At 39.4% G+C, this 17,444-nt stretch overlaps 1 protein-coding gene across 4 annotated transcripts in view; it reads left to right on the top strand.

Moving 5' to 3' along the window:
- Nucleotides 1-2,184: 2,184 nt before the first annotated feature.
- Nucleotides 2,185-17,444, top strand: part of ZMYND11 (zinc finger MYND-type containing 11) — a 110,882-nt gene continuing 95,622 nt past the window's right edge. For 2 of the 4 annotated variants that reach the window (XM_049798107.1, XM_049798104.1), the window contains exon 1: nucleotides 2,185-2,410. The gene's annotated coding sequence lies outside the window, so the exon portion shown is untranslated. Of the gene's footprint in view, nucleotides 2,411-3,507; nucleotides 3,682-17,444 lie in introns of those variants that run through there. The other 2 variants (XM_049798108.1, XM_049798105.1) reach the window with 2 other exon arrangements.

The following is a 17,444-nucleotide window of genomic DNA, read 5'->3' as shown; positions in this document are numbered from 1 at the left end:
CCAACACAGATAAAAATAAGTCAAAACGACTGAAAAATGCATCCTTTTCATCCTTCAGTGTGCATCCTGAAGGCTGTATAATGCAAACAGTTACCCAGGGGACCTAATGAGGACATCAAAATATTTCGAAACAAGACCCACGAACACCCATATAAAAGCTATATGCCTGTCTTTCTACACTTGATTTAATTCATTGCCCACCAGCTCAGACAAGGTAAGGTGGGTATGGCTGCAGACACTCCCTACATGTTTGCTTTAGGATACCTTGTTCTTTCCAAAATCAAATATTTGTATCCTGAAACAAATACTTGGAGGCTGTCCAGACTAGCCTTTACAAATATGTAAAGTACAGCACATTGTTGGCAAACAGTAGACTCCAGGTAAAAACCTGTAAGGCAGGCAAACCATAAGGCTTCAACCCTGCATATGCTTCCGCATTGGTGAAACTGCGGCCTAAATATTTATTTGACAGGTCTCTGTGGGTCCTTGAGAGATAAAGGGCTAAAACCTTTTTATACTGAAGATAGCCAAACTTCTGCCTTAAATAAGTATTTACATAGGTAAGGAGAAGGCACTGTGGCAGGATAATAAATCTCTTTGCTAAAGAACCTGAGACTGGAATTGGAGCTTTGTTTTGGAGTTATCGCAAATCCCTGCAGCCAACCCAGCTGTAGGGGGTACCTGGCTGGTAGGGCTGAAGAATTAAAGACGGTTATGTACGCTGCTAGCTACGCTTCTCCTCTGTTTCCTTCTGGATGCAAAAATCAGTGTGCCTTAACCGTGCCAGCTTGAGCAGAACTGTTAGCTTGACTGCATGGTAGAAACAGTATAAATGATAAGAACCCAAACATTTTTTTTTCTTATATAAATATAGCTCAGATGCAGTTTGTACAGAGAGGTTTCAAAGAAACCTAAGACAGCCAAGCCAGCAATATCCCATGGAAACTTGGCATATATTTCTATCAAACTTCTTTTGAAAATTACATGCCTTAATGAAATCAGAGCCAAACATCACAACTAAATGCTTAACATAAGGTAGCCTTTTTGTAATTATACTGATGGTAAATCCCATCATACTTAAAGAATTGCCTGCAAATTTCATTTGTTTTTTTGATTAATACAAGCAATATAATGCAGTTAATAAATTATAGTACCACTGCTTGGTATCTGCCCAACCTCTCAAGCACCCTCTGAAAACAGATTACCAGCACTTTCTTTCTTATCTATTTATTTTAGATAACGTAAAATGTTCTTTCATATTTAAATACATAATAGAAGTAAAGCTTTATCATTGCTGTGTAACTAACCATTATTTGCATTGTATTTTTTAAAAGAGGACATAAAGTCCTGATGCAGCAGTCTCAAACAAAATGTGGGTTTAGACACTACTAGAAATCTTATTTACTAAACACACTGGAGAAACTTCAGTGTGCAAACTCTGTTAAATCTTTGACTGATCAGGCACAATGGATGCATCTTTTTTCACCATTAGCAGTCCAAAACTATTTTAGTAATACTAATGACTACTCATATGACTAAAATTATTTGCATGCATAAATGTTTATAGAACTAAGCTTACAGTGTATTTTAATAAAGTATGTCACATTTCTAGTTGAGATTAATTAATTGTGAAGCATGCTACTTTTCCATTAAATAATTCCTGAAGTATTTCAGAAACTTTAGAATGTAATTGCCTAGACATTTATTATTCATAATATTTACCTCACAGTCTGTATAAAAGCAGGACAAAATGTATGTGTTCTCTTGCTACTTACATATATATATATATATGCACCTATGAAGTTATGTATTTCATATTACTGTATCTCTCCCAATCCTGCAGTGAAAGTGTGTATCTACAGCTTGCAACATATAGCCAACTCTGAGACACACCAGTGATTCTGTATGGTTTAGTTTCTGTTGCTCAAGGTGAGTACCCACTTTCAAAAACGTTATCTGGAATTTCTCCAAGTTGGACTTCATGATAGGAGGGAGGACTCTGCATGTATCAGGGCCAGATAAGCGGCACATTTTTCCTCTGCAATAAACTAGGGTCCAGACCTAAGAGTATGATAAAATACATATGTAATAAATAGTTAAAGATCCGTTTCAAATGTATTATTAAAAAAAAAATAATAAAAGAAACAAACAGCAACTCCAGCAGACACCACTAGAGTTCTCCTTCTCCCAAATATCCCTAGCACCATCCTAAACCCTGTTTACCCCAGAAACCTGAACTGTGGACAGACAGAAGAGGAGAGAGAGAGAGAAAATTCAGACACAATAAAACTCTGAGGGGAAAAATATGTGGAAGGAGGAGGCAGCAGCGGCCTGGGGAAGGGATTGAAAAGTTTCCCCTGGCTTAACTTCTCCCCCCCTGCAGCAGCAGAAGCAGCGCCAGCAGCACAAGGTGAGAGAGACTTTTAAGTCTGGGGAGGAGGGGTGTGTGTGCGGCAGGGGGGGGGGGTGAATTTACAGCCCTGTGGATATTTCTGTGTCTGCCTCCCTGGCTTTGGGGTGCGAGAGACGCCGTGTCTCATGCTGGGTGGATTTTTTTTTAATATGATGGAGGATTATAAACATGGCGCCTTAAAAAAACTACAAAATCATGTACACACTGTTCCAAGGAGACGGGGGAGAGGGGACAGGGGAAGGGCTGGGCACCAGGGGAGGGGGCAATCCTGCCCCGCGGGGTGCCATATGGGGAGGGGGGAGCAATTATACTTAATAATAAAATGTGTGGGGCTGCGGGGGGTGGGGGGGAGATGGAAGGCGGGATTTTTTTATTATTATTATTATTTCATTTTTCGGAGTGGGCAGGATTATCTGGCAGCCCGCTTGGAAATCGAGGAGGAGAAGGGGACGGCGGCGGAGCGCGTGTGATTATTAAGGGCGATTATTTTTGTCCCCACACCTTCCCCGGTCGGATTTCGGCTGGGAGGCGGCGGCGGGGGGTCCCCCGCGCCCCCGTGCCGAGTTGCAGTCAGCCCGGGGTCGGGGCGGCAGGAGATGGGGTGGGGAGAGGGGCGCAGAAGAGAATCGCTGCCTCCAACGCTCCGCGCGGGCCTGCAGGGAGCGGGGGAGCCGGGGACTCGCGTGAGAGGCGAGGCCGAGCGGGGTGTGGCGCAGCCCGGCCTCAGCCCCGTCACCCCCCCCAGCCCCGCTCTTTTCCCACACGCGGGGCGACCGCTTTGCTCCCCACTCCTCCCCCCCTCCCCCCCCCGCCTTCCTTTCTCTCTCACACACACACACACACACACACCCCTCCGCCCCCGCATTTCCTCGCTGGGGTGGGGGATGTCTGCTTGGAGGACGGGTCTTGGCCCGAGTAATGGCAGCTGCTCGACAGCGCCGAGTCGCCACAGGAGAGAGACGGCGGGCCCCCGCAGGCCGGCCGCGGCGGGAGAGGGGCCATGACTCCCCTTCCCCGCGGGGGGGCAGAGGAGGGGACGGGGAAAGGGTGAACTTAGAGCCCCAGCCCTCCTCCTCCCCCCTGGGCCCCGGGCGGCTGCGGGCGGGCTGCGCCACCCCCGCGGCGGAGACGGCCTTACCGCCCGGCTCTGCCGAGAGGGCAGGCGGGGAACGGGGGGCCCCTGGCTTCCCGGATCGCCCTGCTGGCGGAGCGCCTTGTCCCCCGGCATAGCCCCGGGGGGCTTCCTCGCCTTCCCCATCTGCTCCGGGGTAGGGCGCGGGGGTGAGGGTGGAGGAAGGGCTGATTTCTCCGTCCCCCCCCCCCCGCTGCGGGGAGCCCGACTGCCTGCGGGCCGGGGCCCTCCAGGAACAGCTCACTCGCTCCCCGCGGCCAGAAAGGGCCCTCCCGAAGCCCCGCCGGACTCGGCAGTTGGATTTCGGGAGATTATGAACTACTGAGGGGCTTGCTTTTCGTGTTTTGGGTGTGTGTCCGAAACCGCGTTTCCAAGGAACTCCCCTCGTTCACTTTCTGAGGTGTTTTCCTTCTCCCCCCACCCCAGGGGTTGTCCAGAGGCCTGTCTGTCTCCTCTCCCTTCTTTTACGGGGGGAACGTATGCAAGTGTAGGTGTGGGGTTTCCTACGGTAAGGATGATGGGGAGCTTCGGCGCGCTTTCCTCACCTTCCGTGCATTTCAGAGGACGGTACCCCTGTAAGATACTGGTGTTACGGACTTGGGAAACTTTGTGTGCCCTTTGGGGCTTATCCTGAAAACAGCAGACTTTGGGAATTTGCTTTATGTCTACTGTGAACATGGCAAACAGAACTTTACAAAGGCTAGAGCTGGGGTGGCTTGAGAAGGGGAAAAGGGGTGAAAAGCTAATTAATTTGGTGCTGGTTGGTTTTATAATTGTATAATTTGGCATTTTAACACCCTGGAATCTTCTGATTTGTAGGATCAGAACCTCTGTATTGTAGGAGTAATACTATCTGTTGTAGTTCTGAGAAGATCTTAAGGCAGTGGAAAGGACCAAAAGTAGAAAATGCTTCCTTGTCCTAGATATGCTGATTTTTTTGCACTGCTATTGCTGTTCTTTGTAGGAAATTGTTTAATTCTTTAGGGGTGATCACTCAGACGGGTGTCAGGAGGGGGGAAGAGTGGGAGTGGAAATGCCATTTTGTGGTTCAGATTGCAGTCCCTTGGGTTTTCCTAGTCCCTCATCCTTCAGCGTCAAGGACCTGGCATCTCTCCACGTTGTTGTTTTTTTATTATTATTTTGTTATCAACCATTCTGAGTGTGCTACAGAAAGTCCTTAGGAAAGTAGACCATTTGCTGGCTGCTGTGTTGTATAAAAGTGAAAGTACCCACAAAATATTTCCCAGCATGGATTTATGTTTAATTCCAGCTTTTCCATGCCTAAACAAACTCTCTCTGCTTTGACTAGATACTTGTATGGGGAAGGGAATGGCTCATGGACTAGGTAGTACAACAGAGAGCACTTTATCTTTCAGATGGTGAGTTTAGTTTTAATGAGTGGGGAAAAAAAGTTACTATGTTGATGACTCTTTGTTGATTGTGCTATGGATGGTGGTCTCTGCCGTCAAGAAGAGGCATCTGCAGCTGATATTTGGTGTTGGGTTCAGCACCAAAGGACTGAGTGAGAAAGATTACTCTTTCACTCTATCTCCGAAGCTGGATAGTGTGATGGAAATGACCTAGTAATGAAGTCAGCTATGTAAGGGGAGTTGTGAATCAGTGGATGTTGGGCGGGGGTCTTAAGACTTTGGTGGTATGCTCGTAGATGCTCTTCTTCCACAGTCTGGAGCTTTATAGCACTAATTTAACAGGGAAATGCCCTCCATACCAGTTAAACTGGTATAATTCTTTTATTTTAATCGAAGAAAACACTTACAGCTATTATTTTTAAATATAAATATATACAAAAAATTGTTTTTTCACCATGAACTAAAATTATAAGTAGTTTGTCTTAGTTGTTATGTATTGTGAGCCAGAGCAATACTTCCTAACTTTTCAGGAAAAATTGAACACTACAGAAGTGACAAGAATTTCATTACTGTAATTGCTGTGCACTCAATATGTGACTGCTAGGTTGTTTGCTGTTAGCTGGTGCTGTGTGTCCATACTACTTGTAGGTAGTAGGCGGTCTGTATGCAGCTGGTGTTCAGGGTGCCCGAGAGTCCTGCCTGTCCTTGTAGCAGAGAGTAGAAGGGACTGTTTAGGAAAGACTTGAGGCTTCTGCAGGGGAAGAGCCTGGACAATCTTTTCAGCTGAACATCATCTCAAGAGCAAATGAGATGGTGAAAGGCTGTGAAGTGTGCTTGGCATTTCCACCTTGCAGGTAGATATAACCTAGTGGGTGCTGTTAGTGATGTGGTGCTCCTGGAGAAGAAAATGATGTGGATGGATGATGAATTTGGCCTCAAACTCACCTCAAAGTGGCTTAGGCTACATCTAGACTATTGTGCATTTCTACCAATGAACCACAGCTTGGGGACCACTGAACTGTGCTACCTGCAGTCTCTGCATTAGGATGAAATACTTCAAAAATAAATAGATAAAAGACAATGCTTGAAGATGTTATCTTAATTTTACGCATCTAAACATCTCCATAAATGTCTGCATTGTCTAGTTTGTTAGAAAATTGTCTCATTTCAGACAATTTGAGAATCGGGAAATTTTGGAGTTGGGAGACTTGTTCTGGAATTGAGTACCCAACTTCAGTCAACTGAAGTTCACAGATTTTGGACATATGTGTAACTAGTTTTCATAGTTACTGCCTTCCACAGTCTTTCAGAGCATTTAGCTCTGGAAGTAAGGACTTAAGGCAGTGAATGTGTCCAGGATAAAAATTCTGAAAGAGGGACAGGATGGCAATGATATCTTCAGTAAACCTCTGATTTTCTTCTTAAATGACTTTTTAGCTAGCTCCAGAGTGGCATAAGTGTTGGTAAAATAAGTCTTTTATCTGTAATGTAGGTTGTTACAAATGCTAAGTCAAACTATAAACAAAATTAATCTATGCAAAGTATATGTGGCTCACACCAGTGATGAATTTGGTTCATGAAATGCTGAGTTGCTTAAAATGACCGGCCAGATGCATACAAGAGTTTACTTTCCTGAATGAGGAAAAAAAAAATATTTTTTTGCAAGAGTTAGGTCAGAATTGTTTGAGCAGTTCTTTTTCCCATGTCTGTCCAGTAAATATATACATTTCTTTCAAATCCTGACCACTGATTTTATTAATTGGGGTGGTTTTCCTTTCATGTAATAGGACTTTCTTTATCCATCCTTCTTGCACTGATTGTTTAGCAGCTAATGTCAGATCATGTTCTTCATCTGCAGGGGTTTTTTTGTGTTGGTTTTTGTTGGATTTTTTAGTCTCAGGATGTGATGAACACTCCTATAGTACTTGTGTAGTACTTGGAGCATGGTGCCCTTGGTAGCTGGGCAGTGCAACGTATGTCATCTTTTATATAGCGCATACATTTTTGTCTGTCAATGTTGCTTGTGCTAAATGTTGTGAGCAAAGATTGTTCTGGATGATTTTTGATCAGTTGAATGTAAATTTAGCTCATAATTGGGTTATTGTTCTAGGCTTTAATCTGCCAGTTGGGAGAATATAGCCTGCAAAATAGGTGGTTTATAAGGTGAGGTAATGATTCCATTTTGCAGGAATTTCTTAATAAGTTAACTCTTACATTCCTAAAAAAAGTTTTGAGTGATTTTCAGTGCAGTATAAAGATGCAAATTCAGCAGTGGTGAAAGAGTATCTATACAAAATGAAAACAAGTGTGAAAAACTTTTTCTTAAAATAAAGCTCAAATTTGTCTTTAAATGGTGGAAAATTACATTTTTCAAAAAACCCCTTCATTCCTGGGTTTAGTGGAGGTAACTGGAAGTAGACTGCTAGACACCAGAGTGGCTGTGTACAGTATAATAAACTCTGTGGCCTCTAGCCTGAACAGGTGAACTCCTGTGGCACAGAGCTCTCTGATTTGAGAGACCTCTCTACATGCATCTCCCTGTGACACCAGGGCTAGGTCGAGCCAGTATTTCTTCCATATTTTCAATTCTAGACTTTAAACATAGGTTTATTACCTGTTTAAACCAATGTCTGCCATCAAGTTAATTGAACAAGCCTGAACTCTGTCTTGTTATTTATTTTTAACTAAGCTGTGAGTATTGAATTATATGAAGAATTTGGGTTTTTAGGGGTAAAATTAGACAAATAACTGCATAATGGATTTTTAGCACTATTTTTGTTTCAAAAGGAGTAAATAAGCTACTTGTTCCAACTATACAGCTTCACTGAGTGTCTGAAGTCATGCTAACACACGCAGTTGGCTTGAAATGCTTTTTGATATAAGATGGCTGCAATCAATTTCTTTAAATACACAAGTTATTAAAGGGTGAACTAACTTGTATCATAAGCTATGGTAGAGGCTGATTTTTTCCTTATGTTTTAATAAGATTTCATTCATATTTTTAATGTCTCTCTTCTGGTTTTTTCTCCCTGAGATGAACAGGGTCTTTTAGTCTTGTGGGCAGGCGACAGCAGGCACAGTGGTGATATACTGTGACATGTCCATGAACCCAAGTTAAAGCTCATGGCGTCTAATTTTAGGTCAGCCAGCTTTGGTAATATCCCATCAGAGCCTGATCCTATAGCTGTACCACATAGATAAATCCAAAGTGTAGTTATTGAGAGTTTTGTGTACAAAAAGACTGGTTTTGATTTTCTTCCAATCTTTCATTTTCCACTTCGCTGAAGTGCAGAAGTTTCTGCTATGAAAGCATAGAGACATGTAATTTCAGTTTAAAGTACTTTATTGGTTAAAATGGCAGGACCATAATATTTATAGTTTCAAAATTACAAAAATATTAAAAAATACAAGTGAAATAGTTACTGATGTACCATCAGAATATCTTTGCATATACCTTTACCCTATATTCAGTGTTAAATTCCAAGGTTAAATAATTACAGAATAAAACATTGTGAACTAATGATTATGACTTCATACAAGTCTCAATTGTAGTATGATATAAAACTAATTCTTAACAAATAATGTTAGCACCAGAGACAGTGAAATCTGAAGTGCTAAAATCCACTTACTCATTAAAAAATGAAGTCAAGCATACTTACAGAAATACCAGTAACATCCCATTCACCCTTTCTGTGGAAATTGCATTTTTTGCATGCAAAGAACTGGTCTCACTGTGTTAATTCAGTTTTGTCCATAATAGGATACTATTGATTTGAGATCGAGTAATTTAAAAAAAGGGGTGTTAAACACTGCTGTTTACCTGTCATTTCTCCTGTGCTTAGTTTTCTTTTCCTTTGTTAGTTTGTTCAAAATAAACATGAAACCAACTTGCCTTATATTCAAATATATGATTTTAATGCAGCTAAGTTAACTAATGTTTTGGTTACAGACCGTAGGAGTCTGCTAGTAGGTGTAGTACTCAAAAGCAGCGTTTTGGAAAGTGGGTATTTGTACTTTGATCTCGTGCACTTGCAGCATGGCATTTATTATCTGGTCTTTTAAAGATAGGTGGATGGGAGTAGCATGCAGTGACTCATGGGATATGGTACTTAGTTCACTAATTTTAGCAGAGCGATTCTTATCTTTCAATGTTAGGTTTTATTGGAACCTTTTGGAAAAGCGGTGAAGTGAAACAAAATGGAGTTGAGAGAAAATGATTAGCAGAATCCCAAAGTAGCTAGAAGTAATATACAGTGAAAAATAAATTAAAAGGATGTAAGATATGTTTATTGCTCAACAAATCTTTGACAAGATCTGAGAGGCAAGGGAGCTTTATCTTTCTTAGCACGCTAATGATCGTTTTCTATTAAGTCTCACACAACAATCATGCATTCGGTAAGAGAGGATCTCACACTACAGATACCTGTTTACAATTACAGATGCTTCTCAAGTCAGAAATCAAGTAACAGCCAAGTCCGCATTGGCTGTTTGTGCCTTATTACTATTTTGTGGTGTCATTGCCAGTAACAGAAAACTTCTAAAGAGGAGATAGTCTATGCCTTGCATGACATTGCGGTGCGTGTGTTCACAGGCACAAATTGAAGTGGAAATTTTAGCTCAAAATGGTGGAGGTTTTGTTTCTCCAGTTTTCCTTTTGGTTGGTTGTTAATTTTGTGATCAGTATCTTCTGAGCTGTCATTGACTTCAGAGACAAGCTTAAACCCAGTGTTTATGCATAATCCCTTCTCCCCAACCAATTACTTAAGATTCAGGTTCAAAATTGTACAAAATCAAAACAAAAGAATTGCTATTTCATAAAATGTAATCACAGGCCACTGTTCACTGATGAAAATTGATGATGTTCACTGCAGAAGATTAATTGTTAACAATAGATTAATATTAATATAATGATGGAGACCTTGATCATACAAGCACTTGTTTCCCACGGCATAAAAATGCATAGGCCTTGGAGCATACTGATGAATTTTATTTTCATAAAATACATTTAAAAATTAAAACTTTATGTACAACTCTAATATTCAAGGAAGAACAGTTTCAATTTCTCTTGCCTGTAGAACTTTATGTAATGTTACATTTTTGATTCTTCTACTGCAGTATGCAATGTTATGTAGGCATTTTTCATGCCTTTTGAATATCAACAGTATGACTATTGTTATTTTTGCACATGCTAAATTTTACATTGATGATTGTTCCCATTGAAGTTAATACACTTTTCCTACATGCACGTTAGTCTTTGAAGGAATTTACAGTATATATGAAAAGAACAGAGGAAACATGGGTAACATTTTTCTATTAGTGACTTTTAACATTTGTGTGTATCTTAAATCCTGTGTGTTATAGAAAGCCTTAATTTTAAATAAAGGGAACTGGTAAAAAAAGAAATACAAAGATTCTTACTGGAAAAGCTGATACCATTATGAGAAGAAAGGTTCATTTTTACATTAGGAAAGCTAGAAAACAGATAAGTCAGGAAACTGAGGATTTTAACATACTTTCAAAATTATGGAAATCATGTATGTGAAAGCAAGTTTAATAATCACAGGATTTTATTTTCTTTTTTTTAATCACAGAACTTAAAATAAAAACCTGTGAATTTTGAATATTACCTTGACTCATCCTGTTCATTAGCATTTACCTGCAAAATCTAGGCAGTCCTTTTTGCTCAATGCAACGAGTTCAGACAGAGTAATGTTCTCCTCACCTTGTGCTTCTATTCTTTCTTTTTTATGCAGTTCAGAAATCTCAGAAAACTTTTTTCCTTGCTATATTAATTCAAAGAATTGTTATTAGTTGTTTTCACAGGAACCAAACTGGCACCATTTTTAGTTTGATATAACTATAGTTGAGCCTTAGGATGTTCCTAAGAACCAAGTGCATGAACCTTTTCCCAGGAAGCTGGATGTTTCAGTGTCAGTCATCATGTGCAAGCTGACATTGAAGATAATACAGCACACTGAATAATTTGGCATTGACACTAACATTTTCTCAATAAAAAAGGAGAATTTTAATTTTTTTCACCAATCAAAATAGCTTTCTGAAAACTTTTCTGGGTCTTGGTAAAATGTGAGGAAGAGTGAGAAGAGATACGCACTTTGCTTATTGGTAACTCGGTGTCTGACCTCTTATCAGTCGGACTGGAATGTAATGTCAGGTTGCTTAAAAGCTGCCATATTAAAATCTTGTTTGTTTGTTTGCTTGTTAAAAAAGATTGTTTTATTTCACTGACATACCTTTTTGAAGGAGAGTGCTGATGCATACCTGGAAGCATTTCAGGCTGGCAGTGTTGGAAAGCAAGAAACATGGATACTTTCAAATCTGCAATTGCATCTTTCAGTTTTGTAGGTTTTGTCCTCTTCTTCTTACACTGACTTGAAGTAAATAGACTTACAGGAAATATTTGTTGTTAGAAAGAGATGTAAGAGATCTTCCTTTTCCTGCACACTTTCCACTCCGCTGGCTTCCAGAAATCTTCTTTATAAAACCTCCTAATTGGAGACATACTCCTAACTTCTCTCTGATTCCAGATGTGAGATCTCCTCTTGTTATTCAACTTGTACCTTTTAGGAAATATGGATTATCAGTCAGGTATCTCCAGGTGCCAGTTTTACTAGGTTTTCTAATCCATGTTGACATTCTTTTTCTCAGTAGTTTTAAAAGTTGTATAAAAATAACCCCTTTTACAAGTCATCCAAGTGTATGCCTAACTTGTAGCACTAATTTCTGAAGATATGTAGCTTTCAATGAAATGGAATTATTTTTGTCCCTTATAGTGACACAGGAAATATTGATAAATATCAGCTAAAGCTAATTGATGGTGCAGATACTTTGAGTACAGGTGCACCAAGGAGCCTAGAAGCAGAATGTGGTTTGCTCTGCCAAGTTTGTGGATAAGCGCTTACAGTGTTTCCTGGGCCAGTGAGAAGGAATGGTATCCAAATTTCCACTTGGCTCTTCTTACATGAGAACTGCCTTTCTTGATCAAACTAGCATGTCGTATAATCCAGAGTCTTGTCTCCAGCCATTGCCAATCTCAAATGTCTCCTAAAAAGGTGGCAAAAATCAGCCAATTTTCTGATGCAGAAAGCAATAGAACACTTTTTTCTATGCTAGTTCCCAAATAATAATAATTTAGATCATGTTTTCTGCTTTTACACATACAGACTTTTTATTTATTCCATTTTGGGATGTTTTAACGTCTATTTACTGTAATAACTGAATATTTTAACTAATAATGTTAAAACCTACTCCTTTTTAGGTTAAGCCTCTTCTGTCCGCACCAAATGCCTTGCAGCCTCCCGCTGCAGTGCTCTTCTAGCATTTACCGAGAGAGCTCCTTCCTTGGTTGCAGAAAAGAGCCCTGTATACCTGCCTGTCTGCACAGTATTTGATGGACATAAGAGACCTTGAGGGCCAAGTTAATGAAAGGCCATAGCAGTTTTCTGTTGAGTGCAAATAAGAGCTGGGAAATGCACGTATGAAAGGAAGAAAGGGAGAGTTTGGCGTGATATGCGCATTAAGTCAAAGTCAAGGTACACATGTCACAGTATATGTGAGAGAGGACCAGTGTCTTTGCTAACAAAATTTGGTGCAGCACTGTTGACTTCAGCGGAGCAATATTAGTTTACACCTGCAGAAAATTTTCTCCTGAAAATCTGGGAATGAGAATATATAATGAAGTGTTTATGGGTGAGTGACAGAGAGAGAGAGCGTGCGAGAGCGAGAGTGCATGCACACATTTTCAGGCCTGATTGATTATATGAAAAAAATGGAGTTGAAAGAACATTATTTTAAATTAACATTCATTATCTTCATGCGTGAGATAACAGTTCACTTTGGACCAGATCCTAGTACCATTATGTTTCTTGAGCAGAGACTGCTTTTTCCTTGAATGAGGTTATTCAGTATGAGAATGGCAAAATGTAGTCAGATCTGTGACAATAAAAATATATGGTTTAGTCTCCATATATTAGAATAATACTGTATTATTTCCATCAGGAAAACTTGGATTTATTTTTTTTTTTTAATAAATAGTTACATTTTCTTTGAAATGTAAAATAAAAAGTAAGGGAAACCTTTCTTTGGATCTTTAATCTTATGCTTGGAGAAGCTTGCAGCCATTTTAATTCATGCTGCATTCATTGATCTAGCAGTTAGATTATTTAATCACAGTGCAGCTAGGTTGTCTACCTATCGGACACTGTTAAAGAGTTCATAATATACTTTGAGTTATTGGCTTCTAAATGTCACTTTTGAAAAAAAAAAAAAAAAAAAGGAAAAAAGCAAATAAGCTATAAACATCCCAGTTAACTTATAAACAGTATAAAGGAAAACAATGTGAATTCATGGTCTTATCACTCCACTCTTTTTTTTTTTTTTCTTTCTGTACATAATATAAATAGGAAAAAATGCACATTGTAGCAAAAAAAAAGGAAAAAAAAAAATCTGATTTTTATCTTCTTTGGTAATTCTTTTCTTGAAATACAGAGTTTTGCAGCATTAAGTCATCTAATTAGGCAGCAGCTTGCTATTAAATATTTTCATAACAGATGTAGTTTGTGAGCATGAAAATGAAAACCACATTTTAAAATTATAACCCCAAATAACTTTAAGAAATTAAAAAAATACTCTAAAAAAGTCTTATTCTTTAATTATAATCATGTAAGAAAGTGGGGAAAGTCTATATTTTAGGTATTCAGCAGCAGTAGGAAACTAATTTGCTAGACTGTAAGTGCTGCAATAGTAGAAGCCCAGTGATCTAGATATATAAAGAGGGAAATAAATGTGGCAACAGCTAATGTGTGGCAGTGAAAAGTGGAGGAAAAGATTGTCATGATGCTCTTAAGTGTCCTGTGTTTTCTGAGAGGGAGCTACTCACAATGAAATAAACCCCTTTGGTATGCAATAGGCAAGTACCTTGTATAAAAAAAGACAGTAAATTCTTTGGCAGTGATGCACTTGGCAGCAGTGGTTTTTAAAGGATCACCCATGTGCTTTTCAGTTATTTCCCTGCAGAGATGAAAAGGAAAGTTCATGCTCTTCTGAAGTATTGTTTTAGTCTGTCTGAATGCAGGTGGAACAAGAAAGTCACATTGTTTCATATGAAGATGGGAACTGTATTTCCCTCATGTTAAATGAAAGCTAAGAATCCAGAGATGCTAATTCCGTCTGTCTGTGCCTGGATCCCTTGGCTTATTTCCTTGTGCTTTCCTGATGTACAATGAAAGCTTCGTCAAATGAGTGGCTATGATCATGTTAAGTATCTCTCAGTGTTACTGTACCTTCAGCAGAGAGACTGTAAGCAGTGGAAGGGGTCAGTTGTTCATCTTATTTGCAGTGTTCTCTTAATAAGCAAATTATTCAAAGGTTTCACTCGCAGACTATTTTAGTAGCTCCTCTGCTTTGTTATATTAGTCTGTGGCAGTTTTGGTACAACTTCTTTTTATACTTTCATCTGGGCACTCTGGGATGTGATTCCTTTCTATAAGCAGCATGCCATGAGGTATATACATGCGGAGTCCGACTGTAGAGGAGGAATCTGCCTAAAGGTTTTATGAATGCCATCCCATTGCTGAGTAAGACCCCAGTGCAGCAAGGCAGGTTAAATAGGGATTTGACACTTTTGCTCTCTTTCTTTTGGAAGTGCACTGAATAGGCTGCAAACTCAGAAGGATGTGCTGTGTCCACACTGTGTATTTCTTTACCAGTAAATAGGGACTTTAGTCATGGAAAGAACTCAGCGAGGTTAAAAAAAGAAAAGGTACTGAAACCCAGCTGCATTGTAAAGAAAAATGAGAACTGAGTGATAATAAAAGCAAAACGCCAGTGTTAATGCAACATACTTGCAGGTTTTTTGCAGGAGCTGAAGATGCCTCTTGAATTTGGGTGGCTGAATTACAGTTTAGGAGTTGTCAAGGGAAAGGGTGTTTAGCTATGGGTGAAGCAAGCTGAAGCTCTCCTGTGCAGGAGAGTTAACAAGTGTCTGTTGAATTCGGTCCATTCTGGTGGGTGTGGTGGCCAGATGATTATCAAATAAATTAAGTACAATATTACAGTAGGTATCCAACCTTTTCATGTCTACATTACTAGACTTAAGAAACAAAAGAGCTCTTGACAATTTGAAATTATGGCCATGTTCTGGAGCATTTCTTCTGAGTTCCACTGAATTAATGAAATTAACTGAACTGCCAAACTCAGTGGAGAGCTGCTGGTTAGCTGTTGTTGCAGGAACCCCACATCTTGGGCAGAATGTGCTGCTTTAGAATCGCTTTCTCTTGAATTTAAATGATGACCTTCACTTTGTGCATCTCAGGCTACAGCAAGCTGCAATGGGAGGTAGCCCTGAGAAGGTGTTTGCTAATGGGGTTCTAGCACCTGTGACGGGTGTGCTAGATAATTGAAAAGTGATGATGGTGTACTGTGTTTGGAAATTTCATTTAAAGTATTTATTTATGTAGTTATGATTTTGACTCATCCAAGCCATTTGTGTGATCCGTTGGCACTTTCCACAAGGGTAAGGATGCTTGCCCTCTTGTCCTGGCCAGGTTACAGTTTGGGTAATTACATTCTGACTACCTACATTTCTGTAAAGTTGCATCTGGATTTTGTTACTGTTGTTTATTTACATAGTAATGCATATGTACTTGGCAGTTTACAAAATAACAGCGCACGATAAAAAAGTTACAAAAATCCCTGCTCCAAATTACATTTAGTATTTGTGCATGAATAAATGCAGTGTGGCGTGACACAGTACAGAAAAAATACAAAGTGGTACATTCAGTAATAGCATTCGTAGAAGAGGGAGGTTTTCAGAGTTTATGAAATAGAAGAGAAAGTGCAATCCATGAAGTGCAAGTGTAAAAGAAGACAGCAGAGGGGTGATGGAGATAAAGAAGTGAGGAAACTATATCTAGGAGGGATGAGAAAAGAAACGTGGGATGAGGTGTAGTTCAAGAATGCTTTGTAGAATACACTCCTGCAAAAGCTGGTACACCGTGGGTTAAGTTGCTGAGTCATGTGCACTGTTAAACATATGATATATTGTGCTGCAGGAATGGATGTAATTCATTCGTAGGAGAAATAATACATGTTTGTATTGTAGTTAAAACTATATATTTTTTTTTTTACAAGATTATTTGGTATAGATTTTACATGTATATCAACAAGGGAGGGGGAGTCAATTTATGTGGTGGTGTGTGTACATGTCAGTGGGACTTAGGGAATCACAGATCTGCACATGTCAATCATCTGCTGGTGCAGAAATGTTCCTCTTTTACACACAAGGGTACATTTTATCATTTACTACTCAATCTCTCAGAATCCTGCTTAGAACTTGCTATGTGTTACTGTGGAGTAACAGGTAGGTGAAATAAAGAACCCAAGCCACATCCTGTTGTGGAGAGTTGTTCTGTAGAAATGTGAACTTTAAAGCTGCAAGCTTACTCTTAAAACTGATTGATATTAATAATCAATATTAACCTGGAATGGATTTCCAGAGGAGTTCAAAATAAACTAATATTAGACCATATTGCGTAACCATAGCAGTCTGATATTTACAAGAACTGTCCCAGTGTTCTTCCAAAAATACTTAAGTCTGCTTAGAGACACTTCATCTACAGCCCAGATGTACCCCATTTGAAAAAGATATCAGAAGTACATGGAAAAAAGTTTTAAACAGTTTTCATTTTGAAAATGCTTTCAAGAAAAATGTTTTTGAATAGTCCTTGTGAGTGAAATCATACTCATCTCAAATAGATTGTTCACAGAAAGAGGGTTTGGGGTGGTGGGTTTTTTTTATTTTTCTAGGAATGGAAAAAATGGTTTTGAAAATATCTTGGAATTTGCAAATTAACATTGTGTTTCTTATTGTTAGTAGTTGTTTTTACATGACTTCATTTACTAATAAAAGTAGTACATAATGTACTATGTACTTACGCAAAAGACATTTAGGACAATGCATGTGCATTTGAAAGTTGCGGTTCTTCCTATTTTTGTTTTGGTCTGTTTAATGTTTTTTGGGATATCTGTCTTGGCATAGTATTTGGAAAGAATTTCAACAAAAATATTTTTCACTTTAGGTCACAGATACACAGTAGTATAATCTTTAAGCTCTTATCTAGCAGAACTACAGTGATCACTTTTTCTGACCTCCTTTAGCTCCTGTGTTACCCAGCTTAAATAATTTTACCTATTTCTCCTGCATCAAGCCCACTGAAAATGCCATCACGAGCCCTTGTGATAGCAGCCAGCCTGCCAGATGTAAGTGAAAGTACTGAAAACCCATCTTTCAGTGCTGTGGGGCAGACAGGGTTCTTTACCCATTTAGCAGTGTCTGTCTAGTTGGCTCTTTTTTTTGGTCATTTGTGGGCTTTTTTTTTACGGAAAGAGACAGGAATACTTCAATGAGGAAAGCCATCCAGCACCCACATGCTGTGCATTCTGGGAATGAGATCCATGTGGCTTCTTACCATTTTTTCCCCCTTCTGTAATATTTATTAAAGCTGTTATGAAA

This window comes from Accipiter gentilis, chromosome 4 (assembly GCF_929443795.1).
Source record: "Accipiter gentilis chromosome 4, bAccGen1.1, whole genome shotgun sequence".
In the NCBI taxonomy this organism is placed as follows: Eukaryota; Metazoa; Chordata; class Aves; order Accipitriformes; family Accipitridae; genus Astur; species Astur gentilis.
This window is presented reverse-complemented; position numbering and strand designations above follow the sequence as displayed.